Below are 14,340 nucleotides of genomic sequence, written 5' to 3' on the forward strand. Positions count from 1 at the left end.
AAAAAGGACCATAAAACCACAACATATCGAACAATTCATAGGAAGATTCTGGCCATTTTGTTATATCCTAGTGGAAGTATACTGAAAACTGTAATATTACAATCAGTTGGTAATTCTGCATAAACACTGACTCTTTAAACAGCAATCCTCAGCAGATACATGGACTAATACTTTCCCATGCTTGCTATTCTTAAAATCACATGACTCTGCAGTGAGATCTTGCCTTCTGATTTAGCAAGGAAAATCAAAGTTAAGAAGTCATATATTGGCGAAGAATTTCTTTTTTTTTTTTTTTCAGTGCTTTTCAGAAGACTTATAAATGTCTTCTGCAGGCAATAAAGGTAAGCTATCAAAAAGATCAAGTAAGCCAAATATCCTATCAAAATCCTATGAAATCCCACAGCCACCAAAATAACTTCTCTCTGGCAGTTTAGCATGCGAATGTTATACTCAAAGGTTTCTTTTTCCCTCCCCAGAAAACTGTAAATTTGTAAACATAATTTTACAATGACATTTCCCTTCAAATACAACTCCAGCTCCAAATACAACTCCAGCTCCTTTATCTACGGTTATTTTGTGCCCACGTAGTTTATGGAAAACAAACATTATCTATAAAAAGGTTCCTACTTTTAGCTGATTCTTTGCTTTTAATTTACAATTAATTATGCTAGAAATCATACTTCTTTATAATACAGCTCATCTACAACAAAGCAAAAAAATGATATGCACACATAACAATTAATAATATACTGAAAAGTTTGCTCAGCACTAAATTAACAACTGTTTCAGCAGCCAAAAAAAATGGGTCAGTCATTTGTTAAAGATATCTTTTTTCAACTTCCTCAGTTAACTTTCTGATGTCAACCCACCTTTTCTCTGCTTTAGTAGTATGGGACTTATTTGGAATATATTTTGTTTGGACTGAATTAAATTTAAATTCAAAACTAAACCCAAGTACAGGCATTTTCTTGACTCGCTATTCAGACTACCTTGAATACTGTTCAGTAAACAGCATTCACTAAAGAAAGCAAATCAAATTTCCTCAAAATATGTTTGGGGAGAAAAAGGCCTTCTAAAAAGGCTTATGCTAACACGCGCGCTACAAAAAGCAATATAGAGTTTCTTTGAATACGTATTGTGCAATGACCTCTTTTCTTTGTATTTCATATGAACTAAGAAGCCTTCTATCTTCTACTTAAAACACATTTCACTGTTTTAGCTAATACAAAGTATGTTTATTCTATAACAAGGTTTTATATAAAAATTAGCAATTGGTGTCATTATGTCTAACATTAAAAAAAAAAAAGAAAGAAAGAAAAATCGTTACTACTGTAAAATGGGATTTCCTGATAGCCCTCTCATTTGTCCAGACCTTTAGTTATTTGGTTGGATAGGATAAACAAAATTACGCTTTCTGTTGGAATTTAGCAGTACGTGAGCTCTTCTTTTTCTGAATAATTTTAAATTTCAGCTTCTTACCACAGAGTTTCTCACTATGAATTACTGACTCACTGTTTATTACAAAATAAACAGTAAAACTGGAAAATTTTAACTTAGCTTCATGTTTCAATGCCCGAAGCAAGTTTGGTTCACTAAAAATGGAGCATACTGTACTGTTTGTGCGCTGATCCTCAACATTTATTATTTATCTGAAATACTTTTATTCATATAGATTCTTGGCACCTGTAACTTAAATCTCTCATCAACTGTTTATCTGTTATTTATGCAAATAATCACAAAGTGCCTAAACGAAGAGATACTACTGATTTTTAACTACACAGACTAAATCACTATGAAAAAAAGCTTCTAGAACATATTTTACCAATACAAAGTTTCCTCTAAAATTTTAGCCATCTAATGATCAGGGGGCAAAAAATATCCTCTTTAAAACATCTGCAAATTCCATAAATGCAGTTCTCTGCCTATTAGGCATTACAACTGCTAAACAGAAAAGCTGCATAAAAACTCTATCCCAATTTGTCATGTCCTTCTCTAAGTGCATCAAAACTCCTATGAAATCATGTTCATTCTTAATTCTACTTTAAGTATATAGAGAAGAAAATGCTTTCTGATGTTTATACTACTGATAGCCAAGGATACTGTGTTCATTTATGAATTCTAAGTTTCTGTCAGTTTTTACTGCAGATAAAAGCTAAAAGATCTTTGTCTTCATTCTTAGTCTTACCCGACATAGGACTCAAGGACTCCATTTTTCAGCCATCTGCAACAGTAGCAGAAATCACCAGCTTACCTGTTTCCTGATAGCAAGTTAAACCCTACATATCACTTTAACAGTACTACTGAAAACTAATAAAATGAACTCTACATGGTGTTTTTTCATAGCCAGTTTTTTCTCAACAGTGCAGGTGCTGACCTGTATGGACAACTCAACAAAAGCATCCAAACTCCAGGCATTGTGCCACATGAAGAGCAAGGATGAATGTACAGGAACAGGCATGCTGAACAGTAAAATATGGTTACAAACAGGGGCCTATTACCCTGCGCATAGTGCAACTGATCCCACCAGAACTCTGTATCTCCCGGCAAATTCTTTCCAAGTTCTATTTTTCTCTTATGCTAAAAGCAGCACCAAGGCAGGAACCAGACCACGCCAGAAGAGAAAGCACTGCGCCGGCACAGTAGCCCTCAGGAAGGACTTCCCTGAGTATCCCCAAAGTCACAACTCAGGCCAAACACAAAAGACGCTGCAGAAGAAAGTTACAAGCTGCTTTACAAGGTAATGGCTATTTTTTCTGTTTTACAACTTCTAACAACTAAGTACTCTTGTCTTGTTAGTGCTATCTTGATAAAGAATGCTTTATACCATTCTTGTTTTGTACAATATTGTCTTATTATTACAATATTATTAACATTACAATTTATATTATTATTAAAATATTAATATTACAAAATTATTCTTATTATTCTCTGCCATATCATATGGCCATGTGTGCACAAACACATCTACTGCAAAATTTGCCATTGATAACACCACTACCTACAAAACATTAGGGACATGAACGATTATAGAAACTCTATGACTCCTATAAGTATTAGCTAGACTCTTGCAGCTGAACACATCACACCTTCCCATTTTGAAAATTAAGATACAAGAGAGAAATAATAAAAATATCTAAAAATGTGCTTTTTAGAAGTCTTTCAGTAATAATCTATACACCATTTGTTACAAAACTAAATGTTGTACTCCAGCTTGATTTTTTAACCTGAATATAACAAGCAATTTTTACGTGATTGTCAGACTCAAGGGGAGGAAGAATTGATACCTGCTTCAAGCCAGAACTTAGATATTCTATTTACCTTCAAGGTAAATTTGTACCTTCCTCATTAGAAATGCATTTTGTTATATTAATTTGAACTGTGAATATCTGTCTTTCATTTTTAAATAATCCATGATATATGGGCAAAACATTAGGTCATTGTTCAATGAAGATTAATAGCTAGGAGCAGCAGCTTTTGTGTTATTTAAACTATTTCTACCAGCTATTAAACCAGCTGTTACTAAATGAAAAATATGTTAGTGAACATGGACACTGTGGTCAGAACAGCAGAAAAGTTTAATGCTAAAAAAAATTAAAAAATGAATACAGTAGTTAAAACCAGGTCTATTTTAATAACTTTGTTCCAACTACAAGCATGCAATTTTCCAGTAGTTATAAGAAATGATCAATTAATTCTTTCTTTATAGTGTGGTTTTATGGAGCTCATGGATTTTTTATGTTTCCTTGGTTAACACAGCTTACATATTACAATAATTCCAACATATTTTCATGAAAATGACAGTCCGTATGACTGTTCTCCATAGAGAATTGCTATTAACACATGTTGCAAGCGCTATCAGTGAGGGATATCAGAAGCTAGGAAAGCTTCAAGTGCAGATGAGGTTTTGGTACTAAGGCATTAGGCATGATGCCTTCTACTCAGCCCTGCTGAGGCCTCCCCTGGAGTACTGTGTCCAATTCTGGGCTCCCCAGGACAAGAGAGACATGGCGCTACTGGAGAGAGTCCAGCGGAGGGCTACAAAGATGATGAGGGGACTGGAGCAGCTCCCAGTCCCCTCATGAAGAAAGGCTCATGAAGAAAGGCTGCGAGAGCTGGGCCTGTCCAGCCTGGAGAAGAGAAGACTGAGAGGCGATCTCATCAATGTCTACAAGTATCTGAAGGGAGGGTGTCAAGAGGATGAAGCCAGTCTCTTCTCCGTGGTGCCAAGTGACAGGACAAGAGGCAATGGGCAGAAACTGAACCACAGGAACTTCCATCTGAACCTGAGGAAAAACTTCTTTCCTGTGGGGGTGACAGAGTACTGGAACAGGCTGCCCAGAGGGGTAGTGGAGTCTCCTTCCCTGGAGATATTCAAAACCCACCTGGATGTGATCCTGGGCAATATGCTCTAGGTGACCCTGCTTGAGCAGGGAGGTTGGACTAGATGATCTCCAGAAGTGCCTTCCAACCTAAACCATTCTGTGTGATGAAACCTATTTTAAGCTTGCAACACTGGCAATGGAATTCACTCCTCTGAGTTTGACACCTAAGTTCCCCAAAAAAGCAAATGGAAAGAGTTAAAAGATACTACTTTTCTACTCAGCAGGCTGAGTAGAGGAAAAAATAAGGAAGCCAGTAGGAAATGTTAAAGAGCTATGTATATCTTTTTCTAGAGTGGGTTGCCCATGTGAAGATGGTACTTGGAGCTTAACAACCAGAAACCTGTGGCCTAGAGACTGCTCCCTAGGACTGCTGTTGCCTTTTACATTAGCTAGTGGATTTTAAAAAATAATAACAACAATAATAAAATGGATTGGGAGTGAAAATAGTTCTCCTAGCTCTATGCTATGACTAGCAGACCTTTCTTCTGGTGGTCTCAGGGATCTGACTGATGCCTGTGACTACTCCTAGCTGTCTTCTCTTTTGTTTCCTTCTGAGCCCAGGCTTCTTGACTGTACAGTAACTCAGCTTCAGTGAAAGGTCTGATGGTTTAGTCTACTCTGACTATAACCAAGTATTCAGGATACACTCCTACAAAGAGACTCAGTTTGAACCCCTTGATTCTGAGGAGGGAAAGGACTCTAGGTCTTTCATTTGGTGCATGAGCACACTAATAATGAAATACTTACATGAAAGGTAAATGCTGTTCCTACCATCCTAGTTCTAAATAAAGTTAATGGTAGGTCATGCACTCTCAGATGATCTCAATGCTGGTGTTATACGTGGTTATAGTCTAAGCATATCACACCAATTTCAGACAAAAGAATGCCAAATTTCAGAGGAGCAAATCAGTTCAGGCAAAAAATAAGTGCCTTGATTAGTCAGTTTAGCAAAATCCGTGGCTAGGCACATGCAGGAAAAGACTGTTAGGTGCCTCAGTAAGTATTCCAGAAAAAAAAAAACTTCGAAACTCATTGATTCAAAAGTAAGAGTTTGGCTCTCTTAGGTCAGAAGGTGTTTTCTTCTTAGTCTCTTTGATTTGGCCACACAATGTTTGACAGAGCTGCATGTCAGTTCAGTCATCAAATGCTCTTCTGGATCTCACAGTAGGAAGTCTATGTTGTGATCCTCTCTTAACAGTCAATAGATGATAGTCCATCCAGTGTTTACAAATTTTCAAACCACTGAATACATTTTGGGGATTGAAGTGTGCTTTGCCACATGTCCAGCTGTTAAATAAATCCAGAATTTAGTGAATAAGACAAAAAAAAAAAAAACCTCCAAGGGAAGAGGATTATTCAGAGTACAAAAGCAGCTTGAAATCTACACCGAAATGTACTAGCTGCCACTGCAGACCTCAAAATGAAGGTGTAATCCACTTCCTTAGTAACATGTAACATAAATGGTGCATTTGCAACTTGATTTAGATTTTGAATGGCCTTAGCGCTAGAGTGAGTCAAGCTGCAACCCAGAGGAAGCAGGGATAACTACAGCATATCAAGAAAGGTATGGGGAATCCAAGCACTGGATCATGCCTTTCACAATATAAGTCAGGGCAAAACTGATGACATTGCAGAGCCAGTCATAGATAGCAACGTGTCTCCTCCCTTCCAACTCTTAACTCTGTTTTGCAAAGGAGATGGAACTAAATACAAGTGCGTGAAACAAGATAAAGAGCATCTTACTGGAGCAGAGAAGTAATTGTTCTACAGAGTTTCTCAGAGGTTACTTGTAAGACGCATCTAGTTCAGTTTTGTGTTCATTTCTAAGGAAACATAGATGGAATCATAAAATATTATAATGAAGGAATCAAAAAAGTTATTAGAGAACTAGAAAAGTTAGCATGAACACTCACACTGGTTGAGGTCATCATAATCAATCCTATTTTAAAAAAAGACTTAGATCAAGGCCTTATGAGACACTATTTCAACTTTGCATATGAAGATATGAAGGCAGTAGAGAAGTTTCTTACAGATCACTCCATAAATATTTGATAAGAAGTGAGCTTAGTGGTAACATAAAAACAAATCTGAAAAGCTCTTGTGAGGTTTTCTGAGATAGGCATTATCCTCCCTTAGGACTGGTGTGTGGAGCCAGCCTGTGATGAGCCTAAAGGTACTATACAAACATATCACAGACACTGTATTCCTCTGAAATAACAGGGCATGCAGAACAGAAGCTTTTGAACCTTTAGTCTTTAATGCCTCAGTGTATGGCACAGTTTTCAAATCTTCCTGGTCAGCCTAACATACCTGATGATAATAAAATAGCCTTTTCAAAAGGAGATTATAAATTTCATCTAAAACGCAACAATTATTACTTTCTCACTGTTCAGTCTGCTGGCATGACCCACGTCCAACAACTAGAAATTACTGCAGAATACTCAAGTGTGTTGTTAAAGAGAACACATTCCTCTGTTACACAGCCATCTTGATTCCTGAAAAGTAACTAATATGTCTTTCACAGGCAACAGTATTGGGACGTTCTTCACAGGTATCAGAATCTTCAGTTCCCATTTTAGGAGCAGAAAATATTTACGATGGCCTTGGATTGTTGTAGAATCAGGTCATAAAATTCTGAATCGCTACAGAACAAAATAATTTTATTTGTAAAAGGTTGCTGAAAAGATTGCTGGATAAAGTTTTAAATATAGGACCTTTTTTTCCCTCCTAGAAATCTTTTCTCAGGTCAACGTCATCTGCCTACTTTGAGTAGCATCGTACAATTTCTGGTAGGATGATATATTGCAGTATATAAGTACATACATATATGTGTGTGTATATATATATATATATACACACACACATATGAATATACACACATATGGGTGCTTTGAGACTAAAACTCAAATATGTGTCATGGTGCTATGATATTTACCAAATAAAATGATTCTTAGGGAGATATTTTTTTCTGTTTTTAAATTTACTGCCTCAAATACAGTTTAAGATATTTATACTCAGAATATTTAGGTTGATTCTTCTCTACGTTTGCCCTAAGCAATGTTAAAACACAGCCAACTTCAGTACTATCACTACTTAGTTTTTAAATGCAATGTAAAAAATTTAAACTGCTGCTTTCTATTTCCCTCATTGTTTGCATAACTTTTTGAACCCTAGAAAAATAAGACTAAAAGGAAACTACTTGGTACCTTTCTACCAAATAAATAGACAACAGCATAGTCTAGTTTAAAAGAGAAACCCAAAAAATAAATTGCTTTCCTTTTCATGCTGTTTACTTTTTTTTATAAAAAGAAAGTTTGCTTTCAATAATGTGCAAAATTATATAATTAACTGTATTGTAATTTAATATACAAGGGTTATATATATAACAATATATATTTTATTGCTATTGCTATTACAGTACAGCTCAGCAGCACGGAGAAAAGACTGCCTGTGTACATTGTCCTGTATACTACGAGTTACTATGAACAGTTTTTTAAAATCTTTGGGGAGCAGCAGTTTGGGTTGAGAGAGAAAATGACAGGAAGCAGAAAACCTGAAGCATGAGGAGAAACTAAGAGGTTCCTCAGAGAAGAGCCAAGAGGTCTGTAGTGTGGATTATATGGCCTTTTTTTTTTTTTTTTAATACAACTTAGGACACTGCAAGAATTTGCTGGATTGGAAAGAACACCGAGAAAGGACATCCACAATAAAATCTCTAGGTAGTGAAAGGTAGATCTGTTTCCAATCCATTTTCTTGAGTCCACCTCTCCTAGTTTTCTACAGATAATCTTATTCAAGTGTATTATGTCTGTGTTCTAACAAATCAGACTATGGATTATTTTGAAATAATTGCGAAGTTTCTTAAATATACTGCCTACAAAAATCCCTCTGTAATGTACATGGGCTCCTTGTAAACAAAACTGCTTTTTTTCCCCAAGTTACCCAGCACCGACTGCCCTTCTTGTACTATGGGAACAGTGCTCTGTACTTGATGGTGCTTAAGGTAGCTTTCAGCGGCAGTTCTTCTGGGGAGGCTGGAAGTCAGCATTGATTCCTACATGGGGCATTACGATGAAAACATTAATATTATGAAAGTTACTGTTGCTGAAAGGGTAAACTGTTAGTTCCAGAGGGAAAAAAAAACTGTAAATCTACCCAGTAGACATCTTTAGAACCTAAAAAACAGGGGCACCATTTTCAGTTAGCCACCATGCTGAGATTAACGTCGATCTCATGTCTCACTTTCATAGATACCAGAAGGAACGACTGATGCCACTCCTCAGCCTCCTCTCTCACCAAAAAATGCATCACAGATGTTAACTGCTCAGCAGAATAATCACACTCTTTAAGTAGCAGCATTTGAAACCCATCAATTTTCCTTCTGTTACTGAATATACCTTGGTCTTGGCTGGATCTTGGGTATAGACAAGTCACTAACTTCCTTTTTTCTTCTTTTGGCTAACAGAAATAAAAATAATCAGAAATTATAACGAAACTACTTTTATAATGCCTGGGTCTATTTCACCTTACTCAAAGTACCTTAAACTTAAAGAACCTCGTCTAACATCTTAGTCTTTTCATGACGCCTATCACTTTTTTTTTTTCTTTAAACCTCTTGAGGTACTTAATTTAGACATATACAAGTTGGGTGCCTAATGCTTAGAAGCCCAAGTTTTTGTGGAATGAACCCTGGGAGAACTACGTGTAGGTGTGTGCTTATATACATAATCATAGCTATATGCACACTTTATATAAATAAATGTAAAATAATTGAGTTATAAAACGTGAGAAAGAAGTAGACACTGAACAAGGTGCTTCTCCTAAGACAGACGCTTCAAAAGAACAGAAAAGCTCAGATTTATCACCCTTATACTCCAGATATTAGAGGAACACAAATGGCATCCAGACCTCTCACCTAGCTCTAGCAGATGCTACTGACTTGAGGCACACAACATGCACATTCACTAGCAGCATGTTTGCTTTTGCTAATAGTTTGAATATTGATTTATATCCTGTGAAAATACACAACATCAAGATTAGACTATCTGGTAAATAATTAAATAAATGTTTCCCATGAGCAATTAAGTTAACATTTTTGAACAGAATGATTATAAACTCTGGTGTATGTGGGGAACGCTGTTGCCTTTGGTGTCAAAAATGTCCAATTGAAAGATAGCAGAGTAGCGGACAGATCTATACTAGCAATAAATAGAGATTTGCTTAAAAATCTCACTTGTACAGCCTCCCAGGTAGGAGAGCTTTTACAGAACGGTCATCAGTGTTTAAGCACCATGCCTTTTTAGGCTGCTCAGAGAGCTGTGGGAGTTAAAATAATGTTCCTGCTGTGTTCATACTCACAGTTTTACTCCTACTGGAAAAGCAAAAGCAAAGGTAGTGTAATTATGGGAAAACTGAACATTGCCTGGGATGTTATCACTTTAGGAAAAAAACGTCAATACAGCAGAGAGCTTAAGTTATCTTATTATTAAATGTATTATGCATTCACAGTATGTGTCGTATGTTACTCTAAAGAATTCTCTCCTGTCATCTCATACATTTTAAGAGTAAATTTAAAAATAGCTCGCTTAAAGAATATGACAAGATGATAAGCAGCTAGAGTTTTTTTTTTTTTTTTAAACACTGACAACTAAGTAGATGATTAATGAGTTTGAAAATAATGCTAACACATTTTGCTAAGATGGTACAGAATTGTTCCAAGTAATCTTCCCTACTGTTTTCTCCTGTTATTTTATCCTGCAGTCTGTAGTACATGTCTTACTCTATTTGTTCTAGAATTTATAACTGTTGCACATTTCCCAAGATATGCGGTACATGAGAGAAGATGACCTTGAAGAAAATATAACACTAAGAGGAAACACTAACAGAGAAGTCAGTATCTGTTCCCATCTTCAGCTAGAGCTCTCTCATTTCCAAAATCCATCAATATTTAAATATAAATTTGCTATTACTGAATTTTAATGTTCACGCCTTCTAAATTGCATCTCAGCTGGGACTCGAGCAGAATTTAGGCAATGAATCAGTGATTCTGAATACCTGTTCTCTCTCTCTTTAAAACTTTGGACTAGAAAGCTTTCTAGGTTTCTACTTCTGGATGGCTTCACCTGCTCAGAAGCCTACAATACTGAGCCGTGTCTCCCTATCACCTAAACTTCACCACAATTTAGAGTAAGAGTGGGAGTGTGCCTAATTCTGCTTAAATTACTAGTGGTTTTGATCCCTTAAATATATCTAACAAATCGACAACACTGAAGTTAGTACTCCAGCTCAAGGGCTGCTTATGCATTCTTTACTAAAGAATAATCGGATAAAAGGGATAAACAGAACTGGAGCTTGGTCTGGAAGTCATAACGTATGCCCTACTGTATCCTCTTTCAAGTTCAGAATTAATTTCAAAAGAAAAAACGTACCACAGGCTCAGGCAGTCTCAAACCCTCCTACAGAAGGATGAGCCTAAGAGAAAAAAACATTGAAATGATCCAGCCAGAAACTCAGCTGGCAGCAGCAGAGAAAAGTGACAGAAGTAAGGTCTATGAAGATGACTTTTTCCAGTTCTTCATGGTATTTTTTTACTCTGTTGATTGGCTGTCCTCTGCCATTTCCTTTTTTATTTTCTAGCTATTTCAGTCATACTTAAAATCAGCTTCTGACTAGGCTGCCCTTTCTTCCAGTAGTATCTTTTTTCCTTACGCTTTAACTTTAATTATTGTTTCAACTTGCAGCTATTTTCTATTTTTTTTCCTCAGTGTTACCAAAAGCATTAACACAAAGGAAAGGAAAAAAGGAAAACATCATATTTTTAAGAAATTATCATGTTTTAAAACAACACTTATTACCACTTACACGGTCCACTTCTGTGCTCATCTTCCTTTATTACTTGGAAAGCTCCCTCTGGACAAAGATTTTTTTCTTTAGATTTGCACACTGCTTGACAAACAAGGGTCCTGACCTCCACTACGGTTCCAAAGTCCTCTTAAATTCAAACAAAAGTGATGTGACCATTCTCTATTGATCCCCGAAATCCCTGGACCACAATTTGGGCACCAATACCATAGGAAAAAAACATTCATGATACTGAAGAAAATTTCAGTTCATAGTGGCTAGATTCATCAAAATAGCTTAACAGCTTAAACTTTTTTATGGGCTCTATACAACATAATAGAATACATGAATGCAAATAAGGCCTCACAATTATTAGCATCATCTTTAATTTTTAAAGCATTCTTTAGTCTAACTGCTGTTAAAATCATGTCTACCAATAAAAATATGAACCCTTACACTAATATGCAACTAGGGCTGAAAAAACAGGTCATAAAATGTGTAATTTTACTGGTCTTATAAATTGATTTTGGCCATTATTGCATTACACATAATTCAGTAGGTGATAGAACACGTATTTGGTTAGATAGCTGATGTATCCCTGAAGAATAAAACTATAGTAATATATCACTGTGCCGCAAAGGTGCTATAGACAGCAAAAGAACATTTTTGTCAACTTCATGAAATAAGAGATCTATTAAGAATTATTTAAAGCTTCATAAAGCACCAGCAAAATGTGCAACTGTCAATAGGGGTAGACATTAATCTTTCCATCCCCTTGAACACACTTTCAACACATTGTGCTCGAGTATACCAGACGCGCAGCATCATATAATGACTACTGCATGTTAAATCGCTGAGGAAGAAGTGAACCCTTTAAATGAATAAATACTCCTTGAGAAGCAAAGGTCCACTTAAAGAAACATCAATATCAGAGGAGAAAAATTCACAGGAGAAACTTTTCTCACTGCCTTCTAGATTCAAGCTCAGCTATCTTGCTGGCTTTTCATATTGAAAATATCCCCCTATTTAGACACAGGGGAGGAGTTACTGTTGACTTTAAAATCATCCATGCAAGTAAGAAAGCAGCCCTACCGCAGTATAAAAATACCATGTGGAATATTAGATTTCATTCTCACTTTCTTATCAAGGAGAATTCATGAATGGAGCACTTACAAAACTAAGAATATGGTAACTTAACAATCCTCAGGGTACAGGACTTTTCTGTTCAAACTGTGCGTGAATAAGACTTACTGATCTGTTAAATTCATAATTTTTCAACTAGCATCATGTATTTATACAAAAGCACTTCTTTCAAAACAGCAACATAGTACACACAAAAGTTTAAATAACAGCATAGGAGACAGATTAACATATATGTAAACTAGCAGCAAGCTACAACTGTATATCAACATAAGTCACATTACTTTATACCACCTCATAATTAGCAACAAACTAGCAGGTCATGATGAAATCATTTAGCTCTCCAATAACAGAATAAAAGCACAGTGCTGCCACTTTCAGTGATAATTTTTCACAGAGTTTGATGACATCAGGTACATGAAAACATGCCAAAAATGTTTTTGATATGCTATAAAATAGAAGAATATGCAGCCTATTAAAATTGCAAGTTTTAATGACAAAAAAAATCATTTTTCTCCACCTGAAAGTATATTATTATTTCCACCTCCATTAGGTCTTTCATGATGGGTTCTAGGTGAGTCACAGCCTGTCCCCATTTTTCTCCTGCTCATGAGAAGCCTCCCTAACGCCTGGAAAGAGATACCTTTCTCCACCAACTTGACAGTCTAGACCATCTTCCCACAGCAGCTTAATGAAAGACGATTACATAGATTTCTGAGGAGACCTAAACCTTTAAAGGAAGTAATACATGGAGACAAACACTATATGTACTAAGTGTATTATGCTATCTAGGTCCTACTTTTAAACCTAGCTGCCCCTTCTAGAAAGAAAAGGCTCAAAGAATTAAGATCTCATATTAATTCTTCCTGTTCATGTATTCCTTATAAAAATTCACTCTTTTTCTGAGGTAACTGAGCATGGTAATATCACATGGAATCTCTTCAAACTGCAATGGTAAGACATTACAACTTGAATGGACTTTAAAAAAAGGTTTATTTTACAATTATTTTTGCTCCACTCATTGTGAGCAATGAACAATTATTTTTACTCTATTCATTGTGAAGATCCATTCATTGTGACCTTCGCAGAGAGACCAAAAACGGTTTAACATCAGTGAGACTGGGAAATGGATTCTCAAAAAGTGAACAGCAGCATCCTCCCCATATACACACTCGGGTGACCTTCTTCTGGATACTGTTAGGTTGTTAAAACAGCACAGTTACTACCTTGCAATGATCACGCCAAATAGGATTATTTTACTCTTATTTTTGCTGATTAATAGGACGGTAAATCAAGTTTTAAAATCAGATTAGGTCGTTTCCTTCTTATGTATCCTCACCAGAACTGAAGGTTTTGCAAAAAAAGTTTTCATGCTCTGTGCTTTTATCTGTGATCTCACAGACAAACCAACAGTAGTTATAGCTACGTTGCTTTCAACAGGATAGCAAAGATGAAACTAATGGTGTTACGGTACACGCTGACATCTCATTTATACAAGATTTAATTTTAAAAGTCTGTTCTCTCACTCAAGTTCTTTTCTGAGTAACAATGTGAGGAGACAATTTTAAGGCTGCAGATATGATTGCCAACACAACTATGAACAGATTAGCCATTAGCCACAGTACCTTGCCATTTTTTTTGCATAGCCACTTTCAGAGCTGATACTGTACAAGTAAAAACTGTTTTATTCATTAGAATGAATATCACACAGGCAAACTATTTTCCAAATGAATTACACTTCTCTGAGGGAGAAGAGCATTGTTAGGATTCATATTCTTAGCAAAGCAAAGCAACAAGTAAAGAAACAGAGGAATAGAAAGCAAATTATCACTTAAATAGGGGTCTCTGTAGGTAACAGGCACTATTCTACTCACTAAATTTCATTTATAAATGCAGTAACATTCTTACTGTTTTTGCAAGGAGGGTTTATATGGAATGAAATAATACCTCCGTGAAATATCATGATTGATCATGTGTT

At 36.0% G+C, this 14,340-nt stretch overlaps 1 protein-coding gene across 4 annotated transcripts in view; it reads right to left on the reverse strand.

Annotated features, from left to right (window-relative positions):
• Positions 1-14,340, reverse strand: part of ATRNL1 (attractin like 1) — a 542,042-nt gene that overhangs the window by 372,403 nt on the left and 155,299 nt on the right. The gene's annotated exons all lie outside the window — the stretch shown is intronic.

Source organism: Struthio camelus, chromosome 7 (genome assembly GCF_040807025.1).
Source record: "Struthio camelus isolate bStrCam1 chromosome 7, bStrCam1.hap1, whole genome shotgun sequence".
NCBI lineage: Eukaryota > Metazoa > Chordata > Aves > Struthioniformes > Struthionidae > Struthio > Struthio camelus.